We start from the raw sequence: 15541 nt of genomic DNA, 5'->3' as shown, positions 1-15541 counted from the left end.
CTTAGGCAAAGTTTAAAATTAGAAGTGGATCTTTATTAACCTCAGGTGCAACTTTTTTCCATAAAAACCTTTTTATAATAATTCATGAGATTATAATCGATGTGAGTGCATTCAATATAGCTTCCATCCTGAAAATGTTTTTTAAGTTTTTATTTACTTTTAAATTGACATATAATAATTGTATATATTTATGGGGTACCTAGTAATGTTTCAATACATACAATGTCTAGTGATGAGATCAGGGTAATCAGCATATCCATCATCTCAAACATTTTTTGTTTCTTGTGCTGGAAACATTCAATAGCCTCTCTTCTAACTATTTTAAAACTATGTACTGTTAACTATAGTCATGCTATAGTGCTATAGAACATGAGAGCTTATTCCTCCTGTCTAGCTGTAATTTTGTATCTAAACAAATCTCTCCTATCCTCCACCTTCCCCCTACCCTTCCCAAGCTCTAGTAATCTCAGGTGTAACATTTAAAAAGTAGATACTTTGTACCTCCTTGACATTCTCGGCTCATATCACCCTCACCGGAAAGGCCAGCTTGAACAAAGAAGAGTGGGATATAAATTCTTTATAGAGAAAGCTAGGTAATAGGTGCACAGTGGGAGTAAGGAAAAAAGAGAAGATCATGCATGCAGTTTTGCACCGTTGAGCACCCTCTCCTCATCTTAAAAATGCGAACTGAACTTCCCCCACTGTTTCTAATGCTTTATAAACAGTTTTAAAGTTTCCCCTTTGAAAATATGAAATATGGCCGGGCGCGGTGGCTCACGCTTGTAATCCCAGCACTTTGGGAGGCCGAGGCGGGCGGATCACGAGGTCAGGAGATCGAGACCACGGTGAAACCCCGCCTCTACTAAAAATACAAAAAAATTAGCCGGGCGTGGTGGCGGGCGCCTGTAGTCCCAGCTACTCAGAGAGGCTGAGGCAGGAGAATAGCGTGAACCAGGGAGGCGGAGCTTGCAGTGAGCAGAGATCGCGCCACTGCACTCCAGCCTGGATGACAGAGCGAGACTCCGTCTCAAAAAAAAAAAAAAAAAAAGAAAATATGAAATATGGTAGGCACCTTGGGGAACTTTTTGGATTTTTTCCTTTTCTTGCTGTCGTTCATGTTGGGACTGTCCCTCAAAATATCATGAATTCTGTTTCTTTTCTGTGACCACTGAGAATGACAGTTGTGATACTTCATCTACCTGGTGATATTCACACAGTTTTTCTCCTCCCTCCGTACCCACCCTACTGTTTACTGCACGCAGTTCTTCCTCCAGTATCATATCTCCAGTACCAGTTCTTTAAAGCTGAGTGTCTGCAGCTCCCAGGCACAAAAGAGGCAAATGTGGTATAAGGAAAGGGGAGCAAAGGTAGAGACAGATTTGGATTTATATTCTGGCCTCTTGGTAAATGTGGAGCCTGAGCAAGTCTCTGGGGCCTCTAAAGTTCAGTTTCCTCCTCTATAAAATCAGGCAAGTGCTATCTATCTACTCACTAGGTGTGATGTGGGTTATTTTCCCCTTCCATTTTCCCACGTTGTCGTCTATGTAGATATGGAGCATAGCTACTCCACCCAGCATCACCACTGACTTACCGAGCCCCTAATATTTACTAGGCATCATGCCAAGCCCTTGAAAGATAATTACTCTTTTATTTTCATAGATAGCTAGGTAAAGTTGTTATTAATTATTATATCCTTATTCCAGATGACCAAGCTGAGGTTCAGGGAGGGTTAAGTGACTTGTCTGGGGTCACAGAACCAGTAACTGGCAGAGTCAAGATTCACACCTTTCCTCTCTCTCATTTTATGTTGGCAGTTTCTTAAAAGTATAATCCATGTCTATTTAAACTGTTTTGTATCTTCTAACATGATCCACTAGTTGCTTCCTGATAATATGTCTATATACCTTTTTGTGATTCCGTGATTATTGAGTGATTATTGGTAATTCCACATTTTCTTTTTCTTTTTTTTTTTTTTTTTTTTTTTTTTAAGACAGAGTTTTCGCTCTTGTTGCCCAGGCACAATCTTAGCTCACTGCAACCTCTGCCTACTGAGTTCAAGAGATTCTCCTGCCTCAGCTTCCTGAGTAGCTGGGATTACAGGCACACACCACCACGCTCAGCTAATGTTTTTATATTTTTAGTAGAGACAGGGTTTCACCATGTTGGCCAGGCTGGTCTTGAACTCCCGACCTCAGGCGATCCCCCTACTTCGGCCTCCCAAAGTGCTGGGATTACAGGCGTGAGCCACTGCACCCGGCCTATAATTCCACATGTTCTATCAGGAAGAGATCCCAAGTCTCCTTTTGTTAGGTCGGCTGGTATACCAAACATATTTGAGAAATAAATATAAATGCTTGAGGATTTTATGGTGGGAAGTCTTTAAAATAATAGCTATGAAGATATTATATTAGGCTATTTAGCCACTTAAAATTTTGATAAAAGAAATGTTATACATATTCTATTGTACATTGGTATTGGTAAATATTTACCAACTAAACTATAACTTTCCAAAAAAATGAAGATAAAGAGAGCCCATCAAATTAATAAAAATTTCCTGTCTCAATTTATCTGTAACTCCTCCTTTTGTTTTTTTCTGCAAATAAGCTTGTCATTAGAGATTCTAAAATCTAAGGAGCCTGTTGAGAATGAGGTCACATTATTAAAAATAAATAGAAGTTTCTCTTATCATTGCTTGTATACAAATGTCTGCTGTACATTGTCTCTGTTTTTCAGCTCAGACTACAATGGCGAAAATGCCTGGAGAATTAGAGAGTGGAGAGGCAGGTAGAGTGTAGTGCAGGATAACGGAATCAGTTCTGAGCACTGGTGCATCTGACAGGGAGGAGATGTTGCCCAGTGGTCCTCCTCACAGATACCCAGAGATCTCTTTTCTTTTCATGGCTCATAGTGTATGTGGTTGGGCTTTTCTTAAGATTGCTGTACATTTTTCCACTCTGGCCACACTTCCTCAACTGTTAGAAGGTACTTTCCACTGTCAGTATCTCAGGCAAGGCAAAGCCCGGAGCCCCTTCGCCACTCAGGATGAGCTAATACCAGTGCTGTTGGCTTTGGGTTGGTATCATGCACCAGTTCTACAATACCTGACTTCAAGGACTCCGAATAAGAAATGTGGTACCAAAGCCAAAATAAGCCAGACTGAGAACATTAAAACACAGAGCATGGATGTGAGATCTACACCCACACAAAACATAATATACACACAACTAAGTGTTGCTTTTAAGTTGCGACTTGACAATATTTCCTACAGTTTATACTAGAAATTGGGGTTTGTTCTCCAAGAAAATTTTGCAAAAGTTCTAGTTCTTTTACATTTTCTTTTAACTTCCTCTGTTCCTTCCCTCTTCCTTCTTTCTTTCCTTCCTCCCTTCCTCTCTTCCTCCCTTCAGTCACCAGGCATTGTTGTATAGATTTTAAACGCTCTGTCTCACCTAATTCTAATGCTGCCCTATGAAATGAACGGTGTGATTGTATGATTAGCACCCCTTCTTTAAAGATGAAGAAACTGAGTCTCGGAAAATTTAAGTAACACATTCGAATACACACAGCAAAAAATAGTTGAGTCAGCAAATCCAGCATTTCACCATACCACGTCACTGCCTAGCTGATTCATTTTAAAAACAATATATAATGATCCTAATTTCCTAAAGGAAGCGAGGAACATTAGCTTTTGTTTGGAATGCCTTTAGCTGGGTGTATGCCTGTATCCTAGATCCACACATCTAAGAAGTAAAGCACATTTCACAGACCGTGCATCTCAAGGGTTTTTTAAATAAAACTTTAGGTTCTTAAAATGCCAACTGACTTGTGTTTTTCCCATGCATTGCTTAAATCAAACTAAGACTCTGGAGGTTCCACTTACTTCTCTTTTTGGACCAGTCACTGACTCACTTTGAGACTTTGGGGAGTGACTTCACCCTCCAGGGCCCCTATTTTCCTATTCTAACATGGTCAGTTCCCTCCTGTCTTTGCAGTATTTTCTAAATGGGAGACAGTGACATAAAGAGAAAGCTATGCACACACAAACAAACCAAAATGGTTTCTGGGCAGAATTATTTTGTTGTTTGCATTCACAGTACCTGTGGTGAGTGGAGTATAGCCTGCATCACCAAGGTTTTGCCTCTAGAAACAAGAGCTAGTGAGAATGAGCAGCACGCTGACACCACCTCACCAACCTCTCATCCTGGAGGTCTCCTCCTGCATCCCTGGCTTTAGCCACACCCAACCTGCCACAGCTTCCTCTGTGTGCTTTTGCTTTGCACTTTGTAGAGCTATTTTCTCTTTCTTTTCTTTTCTTTCTTTCTTTTTTTTTTTTTTTTCTGTAATGGAGCCTTGCTCTGTGGCCCAGACTGGAGTGCAATGGCGTGATCTCGGCTCACTGCAACCTCTGCCTCCCAAGTTCGAACGATTCTCCTGCCTCAGCCTCCTGAGTAGCTGGGATTACAGGCACCCATCACCATGCCCGGCTAATTTTTGTATTTTTAGTAGAGATGGGTTTTCACCATGTTGGCCAGGCTGGTTTTGAACTCCTGACCTCAGGCGATCCACCCATCTCAGCCTCCCAAAGTACAGGGATTACAGGCGTGAGCCACCGTGCCCCGCCCTGCAGAGCTATTTTCTCTGCCTGAAATGCCCTTTTCTATTTTGTCTGTTTGGAAAACTACTAGTTCCCTAAGACTTAGCTCAGTGGGCAACATCACCTTCTCTGGAAAACCTTCTCTTCCCTTCCCAGGCAGAGTTAAATACAGTTGTTCCATGGCATCCACAGGGCACTGGTTCCAGTAACCCCCTTGGTACTAAAATCCATACATACTCAAGTCCCGCAGTCAGCCCTGTGGTACCCACATGTACGAAAAGTCGGCCCTTGGTCGCCCTGGGTTTCGCATTCTGTGAATACTTGTATTTTCTATCCATATTTGGTTGCAGATGCTGAACCTGAGGGCAATGAGGGCTGACTGTATTGAAGAAAATTGCATATAATTGGATGTACACCATTCAAACCTGTGTTGTTCATGGGTCCACTGCACTTCCTTCTCTGTGCTCCTGTAGCTCCATGCAAATAATATCTTGAAAATATTCATATGAGTGTAGTCTTGCATTTACATGACTATTTTGTTTACTGGACTGTGTGCCCCTCAGGAGCAAGGATTCTCTGCTGTTCATCTTGGTATCTCTAGTACCTAGGACAAGGTATGTGCTTTATTAAATGTGAGTGAATGACTGAGGTGTGGAGGCCACGGGCAAAGAGGACCCTTTTCTCCACCAGTGGCAGGGGGGACACAGGCAGAAAAGATCAAGCCTGGTTGTGTTCTTGCTCTTCTTAATACTTCCTTTAAAGATGTTGAGAAACCGAAGACACATTTAGAACTTCCCTAAAGAGCCTAGGAAGGGCCCAGTCCTAAGTAAAGTCTTGCAGAAATATGTGTTTCCCTAATTAACATGAGGTCAGAGCTTTGACCTTTAAGGGTTTCTTTTTGAGTAACCCCAAAGGATGGCAGGGAAACTCGAGATACAGGAATCTCATAGCCAGAAATGACAGGAAAGGCAGGAGGCCACTCCAGTTTATAGCTGTGGGACCCTGGGCCAGTTATTTAAACCTCGGTTTCCTCATCTATAAAGTGGGAGTCATAGTAATACCCTATATCATTGTGGTGAGAATTAAATGTGAACGCATATAAAACATTTAGCACTGAGTTAACCACTCATTAATGTTAACGGTTATTATTATCGGCCAACTGGTCTTCTCATTTGTTCTTTAGCTATTTGCCCTTTCTCTGACTCCAAATAGACTTTCTATAGAGAGAGCATGGACTCTCTGATGAATGAAGAAAAAAATAGACCGACCTTTAAGCAATCTCCTACTGCTCTGTTGAAATCTAGGTCAAATGTCACTTCCTCTGGGGGGCCGCCTTTGACTCTCCAGGGGAGAGCTATTTTTTCCCTCTTCCTGTGGATCTAAAAAGTTCCCTTGTATTCTAGTTACTGTGTCTCTCCCCCCTACTCAACAGGCCAGAGCCACATCTCTTTATTCTCAGCATCTAACACAAGACCTGGCGTATAGTAGGTGTTTGGCAGATGTCTATTGAAGGAAGAAATTTACAAATGTATGAATTTTTTTAGTGACAGACATTTAGAATTACTGGAGGAAGAATATCATAGTTCAGATAGTGAGACGCAAATTACATGCAGGTAAATGCTAGCACCTATATTTCCAGCATGCTCCTTGGTACACCGAATATGTGCATCCCAGGTGGGTTTGCCCCTCGTTCAGTTACTGCTCTGTCTCCAAGGTTCCTTTCCCTCCCACCTCAGCAGCACTCAGCTTACAAGCAGGCCCTATAGAGTTGGATAGAGACCCACTGCCAAGCATTACTGGCAGCCAGCAGGTTTTACAGCAACAGTGCCAAGAAGCCCAGCCTCAGGATCTGCAATCTCAGACAGAAACGCTTTTGCGGCTGGCAAGGTAGGGCTAGGGAGCAGGCACAGGTGCCATTTCACAGGCTACCTTGGGCCAGCAGCTGCCCTTTAGACACAAAATTAACTCACCAAAGTTGTCTTTCCAGCAAAGTGGTTTAATGTTGACTTGAAGCATTTATTAGCCTTGTTTCGGATGTCTGTACCTTTCAGTGGATGGGATTGTCTAAGTATATACAGAAGCATATTATTGTTAAACTCCTCAAAGAAGGTGATAGGGGGCTTTTCAAGTCCTGTATACCATTAGTTTATGGATTGTTTTGTTCATGTGTACAGCTGATTTACTGAGTACCTCACATGTGCCAGACACTAATCTGCTAGGAGAGATGAATGGAAACAGGGATCACACTACAGAGATCTGGACCAAAGCTCAGAGGAGGAAGGGCTCACTGATTCTCCTCAGCCTCCAGAACAGGATGCCTGAAACCATGATGATTGTTACGATAAGTCTGAGGGTGTCATTTTAGTATTGATCTATGAATTTTGCTGTCTTGTCTTTTGAACATTTCATCTCGTGATGAGTTGTTTCAATTGGGTTTGCTCTTTGGTTGCTAAGGAAATTTGGAGGGCCTTAGTGCAAGGTCAAGAATCAATGTACAGCAAGGTGTGGTGGTGCACGCCTGTAGTCCTAGCTACTCAGGAGGCTGAGGCAGGAGGGTGGCTTGAGTCCAAGAGTTCTGGGCTGTAGTGTGCCATGTCAATTGGGTGTCAGCACTAAGTCTAGCATCAATATGGGACCAGGGGACCACTAGGTTATTTAAGGAGGAGTGGGTGCACTGGCTCACACCAGAAATGGAGCAGGTCAAAACTCCTGTGCTGATCAGTAGTGGGATCACACCTGTGAAGAGCCACTGCACTCCTGCCTGGGCAACATAGTGAGATCTGTCTCTTTAAGGAAAAAAAATAGAATAAATGTAGAGACAAATGCAGGGGGTAAGAATCATCGTGACCTAGAAGATGCCAGTGTACACAATATTTGTATGTGGTTTGGCACATGTTAATTGCAGCCTAAACCTGAACAGTGCCTTTGCCATACCTAGATAAATTCCCCTTCATGTACAAGAAACATACATGAAATTATATTCGTAAGACATTTGAAATCTTGGGGGATTGTTCTTACTATATGTGGAGAAGGTCTTAATTAAAGAGAAGAGTCCTATCTTAGGGTTTAAAACTTATTAAAGAGGAAAGAAGAGAAATAAGGAGGCCTGGACTCTGGTCCCAGCCACACCTCCAATAAGCTCTGTGATGTTGGGCATGGCCTTTAACTTGGGTGTCATTTCATGCCTCTGTGACAGGCGAGTGGCCAGACAGATTGTCTCTAAGATCCCTCCACCTCTACATTCTATGACTGCTATTCTCACTACATTCATTCTATAAGGAAGTTGGCATAGACCCAGAAGATAGCAAAGAAAACTATGAAAGATTTGGAGAATAAGCCCAAAAAAAGCAGGTTACAAGAATATAAAGCGACCAAGGCATGTGATGGAATCTTTATGAATTGAACAGCTCTTGTTATTTCCTCTGAGAATAGCCCAAGAAAGAGACACCTTTAATCGTATCAGAAAAGATTTAGGTTACAAAGTAGGGATATGAGACACCAGAGAGGTTGTAGGATTTCCTTATTTGGATATTTTTAACAAAATAGTAGATGGCTCTCTTTCTGGGACAGTTTGCGTACCGTCTTGCCTAGAAACTAGGAGTGAACTGGATCAACGTGTCTTAAGCTGTGTGTGGTGACATCCCATAAAACAGGTCTCACGTGCTGCTCTGGGAACTTCCCTGATCTGCGCGGGGCAGTCCAGCAGCTAGGGAGCTGAGCAGAGGGCATCTGCCTGGGGCCAGTGAGGAGAATGCATCTAGACAGAGCTTTACGTGCTGCTGAGGTAAGAGCAGGAACACAGCCCCCCAGCCCCTGGGAGCGAGGCTGGGCTGGGAGCTGCCTACTCCCTCACTTGCTCCATTTCACAGGAGGCACCTCCGGGCCAAAGCTGCAGCTGCTGATGGCGCCAGCAGCTATTTCTCAGCTCATTTGCAATACTTTCTAATCTAGCTCTAATTTGTATGTATACTTGTCAGCTACTGCATAGAATTTTGGAACTTTTAACATAGAAGGGACTCCGCTTCTCAATTTACGAATGAGAAAACTGAGTCCCATAGAGGCAAGATGGAGCCTGAAGTTACACAGCCTAGGTCTCCTGACTGCCAAGCTCGGCACTTCCTTCCATTTCCTGCCAGTTATTTCCATTTCGATTTCTTTGGAGATGTTCAAGTATATTAATTATCTCAATATCTTAATTGCCTGGGCTGCTTTAGGTATTTTATATTTTTATTTTTTTGATAAGCCTCTGTGCTAATTTCTTACACTTATCTAGTTTTATTTTTCCCTCAGAGCCTTGTGTTTAACCTTTTCACTTGTTCGTTTTTGATCGTCAGAACTCTTTTCATTGCATTAACCATTTCACAGTAAATTAGCTGTAATCCATGTGCTGCATTTGAAACTTGATATTTAACTGTGGGCTTCATGCCTGAAGCCCCTCACCAACCCCTAGCAGCCAGGGCAGTACTTTGTATATAGACACATATATGGAGTGAAAGAATGAATGAATGGCTTTGATATCAAGGTAATAGTGAAATCATGGTTAAACAGCTAGCCCATAATAATATTCAATTTATTGAAAAGATGCATTTGGGGTACTCTGAGCTTTCAGTAGGGGAAAGTCTGGATCTTAAAGTGCTTCTGGTAGAATGTGGGCTAAAGGGTAGCTGTAGAATTTAAAGATGTTAGTACCAGGAGCATCACTGTCTATAGCTTAGGGAAGGAGAGAGATGCTAAGGCACAGAAAGGCCTCACCAAGCCCCAGCCTGGAGTATCCCCTTTTCTTGCAAGAGGCTTGTTCTTGTGTCACACCCTTAATGGGACTGGGCAACTTGGTAGAAAACAGAGGTATCAGGAATGTACTAAGGGAGAGAAGGCAAGAATGAGAACTCCTTAGCTGGCGACAGAGCCAGGCTCTGTAAGATGTGCTACACAGCTTCAGAAGCCCCTCAATGTAGTGGTCAAACCAGAGGCACCCAGAGAAATATGAGGTTGATGAAGTTTGGAGTAATCTGGATTGCTAGCTTCCCATAAGTGTTTATGTGGCCTGAGATAATAGCGTCAGAGGAGAGCCATTGAGTCTCTCCTCCTGAATAGCCTTCCCCTACCTTCCACCCTGTGGCATTTACATCAGAGCCTGCAGAGAGAATTCTGCACTCTGGAGCAGGCTTTGAGAGAATCCACGTATCTTCAGGGAGAAAAAGGACAATCTGGAGGAGATTCTGACTTGATAAAAAGATTCATAAGAGTCCCTTTAACTGGCCATCTGTTTTTAAGGCCATTTATAATTATTTGGTTTCTTAAAAACAAAGTCATTTTAAAATTATATTTTCTGAATCATCCTTTATGTAAAATTTAGGCATATCTGTATCCACAGAGATATGATATCCCAAGACTATACAGTAAATTCCATATATTCGCAAAGTAAGATCTCTTACAGTAGTCTACTTCATAAAATGAAGGGGACAGGATTAAGTAAAAGCAATGTTTTTTCCTTAAATAGATTAATCTTGATGGCTTTTTAAAAATGTATGGGTATTTTATTTTGCTTCAGAGTCCTACATATTTTATTTTTCGTTTCTTTAGTTGTCATAGTCTAATGCTAAAGCTTACAATACTAATGTTATTCTAGATGATGTGTTGTTTTGGATTACTGATTGTTCTTGAGATGTTTGGAAGTTGTATAATTTCCCCTCTGGAAATGTACTGAAATTTATTGAGGCAGAGCTAGGAACTTGAGTCCTGAGTGTACGGTTTGACTTTAACTGCTGAATCAAGTTGCAGGAAAAGTGGGGCACATTCAAAAGAGTCCCTTGGCAAGGTGATACCAGGTCACAGATGCCTCCCTGATCCTGGCAGGTTATATGATTCGGCATCAGTATATTGAATCAAAATACTGACTAGCCCAGCACTACCATCTTTAAGAAATGATTCCACCCCTTGAGCATCTCTCTCTAGACAGGTCACCTCTTCCAGCCTTTCTGCTTCTTTTAATTATCGGTTATGAAACTCCTCAGAGAAAATTCCATTTACATTTTTACATTTACTTTAGAGGATGTTTTTTCTTCTGTAAATTCTGCAACACTGTGTTCAAGAGTAAACTCCCACAAATTGTTTCTATATTCAGACTTTAGAGAACTTAAGTTCAGGTACTTTTATGATAACTCATCCTCAGAAATTCCCTTCGCTACTGACTTGGGAAATACCAGCACCCTTTAAGCAGAAGCTCAAAACTCACTGATTTAAGAAATGAACAGGCTTTGTGGCTTTTGCAGTTTGTGGTGGGGCAATTTTTTTCTTAAGGTTTTAAAAATAATATAATTTTAAAAAATGAACAACCAATGCTTTTTTTTTTGGCCAATGTCTTGAGATTCTACAACTATTGATTTAATAAATTTAAGTGCTCTCACATGCACACACACACACACACAAAACTAGCAGCCCAGACACGACCTTGATGAATGATTTGTCTTCTTTTAATAGATTTTTGATTTGGGCAGTAATTCAGAAGGGGTGTTCCCAAATTGACCACGGATTTGCAAAAGACCTGAAAATGGTTTGTGGCAGGGCATATTTAGATGATGTAGTCATTAAAAAGGGCCACACTCAATGCAGGAGCAGTCGGGCAGAGCTGAAGAAACCACTCACTTATACCTTGGAAGATACATGCTTTCTTTAGCCCCTCCTTTTAAGCTCCAGATGCCTCAGCATGCCCATTACTGCAGCAACGTCCCTACAGTTTGCTGCCTATATGGTGCCAGTAATTTGCAAACTAAAGCCATCACCAACTAATCTTACTTATATTACTTATTAATCTGACTAATATTATCATAACCCATATTTTCAAATATGCATGAATTCAAATGGATCCATTTTTTTCCAGGAAATCACATTCATGGACTATGTAAAGTACCTAATACTTGATTCCAACACCAGTGGTGTCTTTTGTTTTGTTTTGTTTTTTGTTTTTGAGATGGGGTCTCGCTCTGTCACCCAGGTTGGAGCACAGTGGCATGATCTCAGTTCACTGCATCCTCCACTTCCTGGGTTCAAGTGATCCTCCCACCTCAGCCTCCCGAGTAGCTGGGATCACAGGCATGCACCACCACACCTGGATAATTTTTGTATTTTTGGTAGAGATGGGGTTTCACCATGTTGCCCAGGCTCGTCTCGAACACCTAAGCTCAAAGCAATCTGCGCACCTCGGCCTCCCAACATGCTGGGATCACAGGTGTGAGCCACTGCACCTGGCTCAATGTCTTTCTTAAAAATGATCTGGTCTGCCTGTTTTTACATTAATTATGTCCTCTTCCTGCTGCTTTGCTTTGTGAAATTGCTGCCATTTGCACCTTCAGTTTAATTACTTAAAGGTCTCTGCTCAGTTATGGACCTTAGGGGCCCTTTTAATGGTAACTCCATCCTTTTCCTGCTCTGCTTATCAGCACCTGCATTTACAAGCTCCAGCCTGGCATTGCCTTGAGAATTTGTACATGGATAAAACATTTCTTCTCATCGGACCTTCAGCTTCCTTATTTATAAAATGAGGACATTGTAATAAATTATTTATGAGGTTCCTTCTGTCTCCAAAAGTTAGATTGTGTTTCCAGGATATGCTGCTCAAGCTGATGGTAAAAGGGACTCTCTCCAGGTATCTATTCATGTTTCTGTCCAACAACAACAAACAGTATCACAGCAATGTCAGTTGCTGATTAGCCCTTCTCCACTTTACCTTTTAAACTAAGTCAATCCACTTCTCTTTTGCATTTGCTGTTAAATCACTGAAGGGTTTTGAGTTTTTTAAATTTAAAGGTGTTCTTGCTGTTTGGCTTCTCTGAGTTGATCCTCTCCACTCATAAATCTTGTAGAAAAATATTGTTACAGATGCTTAAGGCTTTTCATCTTGACCTACCTGCTGTGGTTTAAAAATAATATGATTGTAAAATACATGTACTTTCTATGTCTTTTAAATGAATGGACCATTGCAATTTTTATGGTAAAAAAAATTTCCCATTATACCATGATCTTTGGATATTTTTTAGATTTTCTTTTTTTACCCAACACTGTAATTGTTTTGCTTCTTCGTTGGCCTTACTTGTGACACTTAGAATGTAGTCTTGTTCTCTGCTTCTACTTATATTTATCACTAGCTGCTGATAGTGCTCTAAAATCTAACATTCTTGTGTCAAGGGATAGGGCCAGGTTTAGAGTCAGAGATCTTGTTTGTTCTCCTTACCTTTGACATTGTTCCATGCTTTCAGGGTAACTAACTGAGTCAATATAGATGTGCTTGCCTAAAATGAAGAACAGCGCCTGGTTTACAGTAGGCATTCATAAAATATTTGTTAAATGAATGAATGTATCTTATAATCCCATAAACACCTATGAACCAAGAGGTCTTAAGACATTTAAAAACATGAAGGGCTGGCCAGCCAGAGAGCTGGAGAGCATTCTATTCATGCATATGTGGATATGGCAGAGGGTATAAAAGAGACCCAATCCAAGTTAGTCACAAGGATTTAGCAAAGTATATTAATACGAAGTTATATACTAATTCCTTAAAACAGAAGCCTTGATTTCTGAACACAGGAAAGCAAGAGCTTTCTACTAGAATGCCTGGCCAAGCTCACTATATTGTAGTTTTAAAAATCTCCCATGGGAGGCTGGGCGCGGTGGCTCACATCTGTAATCCCAGCACTTTGGAAGGCCGAGGCGGGTGGATCACAAGGTCAGGAGATCGAGACCATCCTGACTAACACGGTGAAACCCCGTCTCTACTAAAAATACAAAAAAAATTAGTCGGGCACGGTGGCGGGCACCTGTAATCCCAGCTACTCGGGAGGCTGAGGCAGGAGAATGGCGTGAACCCGGGAGATGGAGCTTGCAGTGAGCCGAGATAGTGCCACTGCAGTCCGGCCTGGGCAAAAGAGCGAGACTCCATCTCAAAAAAAAAAAAATCTCCTGTGGGACTGTCCATAGTCCATATACTTAATAACTCATTGCTGAGTGAATACATGGATGGATGGGATGTGTGTCCAACAGGAACATGAAGGCAGAGTACCTGAATAGACAGCCTGGGAGAGGAGAAAAGACTTGAGGATTGGAGTCTTGGGTGCTTCTCCACCCAGCTGTGTGATTTGAGATCTGTATCTTAACTTCTCTGAGATTCTGTTTTCTGATCTATACAATGAGAATATACATACCTATGCCATCACCCTACACTGAAGGACATTGTAAGAAACACAAAACCTGTGTTTACCCCGTCCCACGAATGGCCTCTTCTTAAAGCCTGTGTGAAGATTTTGCTGTCAGACATCAGATCTGCTGCCCTAAGAAAAATGGTTTGTCTCATAGATAGTGAATTGTATAACCGATGATACTTTCCTTTTTGCCTTAGCTTCTAGAGAACTTGGAAGCTAGATTTTCAGCCTACTTGTAGCAAAACATGCAGGGTCTTAGGCATGTATTTTAAGTATTAGAGTTCCTCCCGACCATCATCTTATTTCAGTTATGCTTTCTTTCTTATCAATTACATCATTTAGTTGGTTTAACTCTTGGGTTTGGATATATCTTTGTAACTTAGCCAAATTATTTTTGGAAAAAGGCATTCTGAAAAAGAAAGAAAGGAAGTAAGGTAGGAAAGAAGGAAGGAAGAAGGAAAGAAAAAAGGATGAGAGGGAGGAAGAGAGAGAGAAGACAAGAAAGCCAGATAGCCAGTGCCTGTCTCTTAGGGTTATTGTGATGTGTTAGTGAGACTGTATTTTTAATACAATTAACCCCTCAACAGTTTCTGTCATCCTTTAAAAGATCCAATGTATCAATACTTTCTTAGATATGTAAGACAATAATAAAATAAAATTTTTATTATATCAAAAATATATTTTTAATGAATACATTTAAATTTAAATGAATACATATATAATTCTATGATTTTCAAATCATGCTCCCTGGAGTTCCCACAGATGAAGGTGACAAGGAGATAAGATAGCAGGGGCAGGGGGACATTTGGGTTTTTTCAACCAAAGACTCTCAGAGTTGTTATTTTTATTTGTTTGCTTACATGTAAGATTTACATGTAAGGTTTCTGTCAACAAAGGGTTGCTTGATGAAACAAAAGTTTGAAACCACTGATATATGTATGTGGCAGGGTGGTAATTTGGTGGATAATGAGTATGGATTTGCAAAATTACGTGTAACGCATTTTTGGCCTACAGGTTTCGATGTTAAGACTGTTTCCTATTTGGTGTGGTTGTTGGTTGCCATCAGGAACAAATACAGCACTATAGAATAACATGAAAATATAAAAAAGAAATCTACTGAAAACAACATCCTGTCACACATTTTTTTTTAAATCGATAACTTCCCTGAACTATCCAAAATATAACTATGCTTAGAAACACCCCAACCCCCACAGTCCCACTCCACTTATCCCCTCTGCGCCAGTAAGTTCAGCAAGCTTCAGTGGGTCTCCGATTTGAAACATGCTGGTGTGGATTAGCTAGGGGCATGGAGATTATCATCCATTTTCTGTTTTATTTTCTTCTCACCCACTAGAGGGCAGCAGTAATGCACAGGAAAAGGGAAGTTACTCGAGCACTGTTTCTCAGCAAGACTCGCTTTTCTGGGAAGAAAAGACCTAGAAAGCGCCTCAGATTCCCATAGCTGAATTATGAGAGGGTCAGCTTCCCTTTGTTCATCCCTAAATAATATGGAGAATTTTGATTAACTTCCTTTGAAGTTATAAACTGTATCTGTTGGCTTGGTCAAATACTAATTTTAAATATGAACATGAAGATACCTCTTAAAAAAGACATTTATGTAAAAGTTAAGTGTTTTAGTTGCTTACTGCTGTGTAACTACTCTAAAACGTAGTGATTTAAGACATCACTCGTTTTGTCTTCTCTGTTCTTTTGGTTGACTGAGCACAGCTGGGCGATTCTTCTGCTTAATGTG

General features: G+C 41.1%; 1 protein-coding gene across 1 annotated transcript in view; it reads left to right on the top strand.

Annotated features, from left to right (window-relative positions):
* Positions 1–15541, top strand: part of LCP1 (lymphocyte cytosolic protein 1) — a 66997-nt gene that overhangs the window by 17414 nt on the left and 34042 nt on the right. The gene's annotated exons all lie outside the window — the stretch shown is intronic.

The sequence above is a fragment of the Nomascus leucogenys genome, chromosome 5, assembly GCF_006542625.1.
Source record: "Nomascus leucogenys isolate Asia chromosome 5, Asia_NLE_v1, whole genome shotgun sequence".
NCBI lineage: Eukaryota > Metazoa > Chordata > Mammalia > Primates > Hylobatidae > Nomascus > Nomascus leucogenys.
This window is presented reverse-complemented; position numbering and strand designations above follow the sequence as displayed.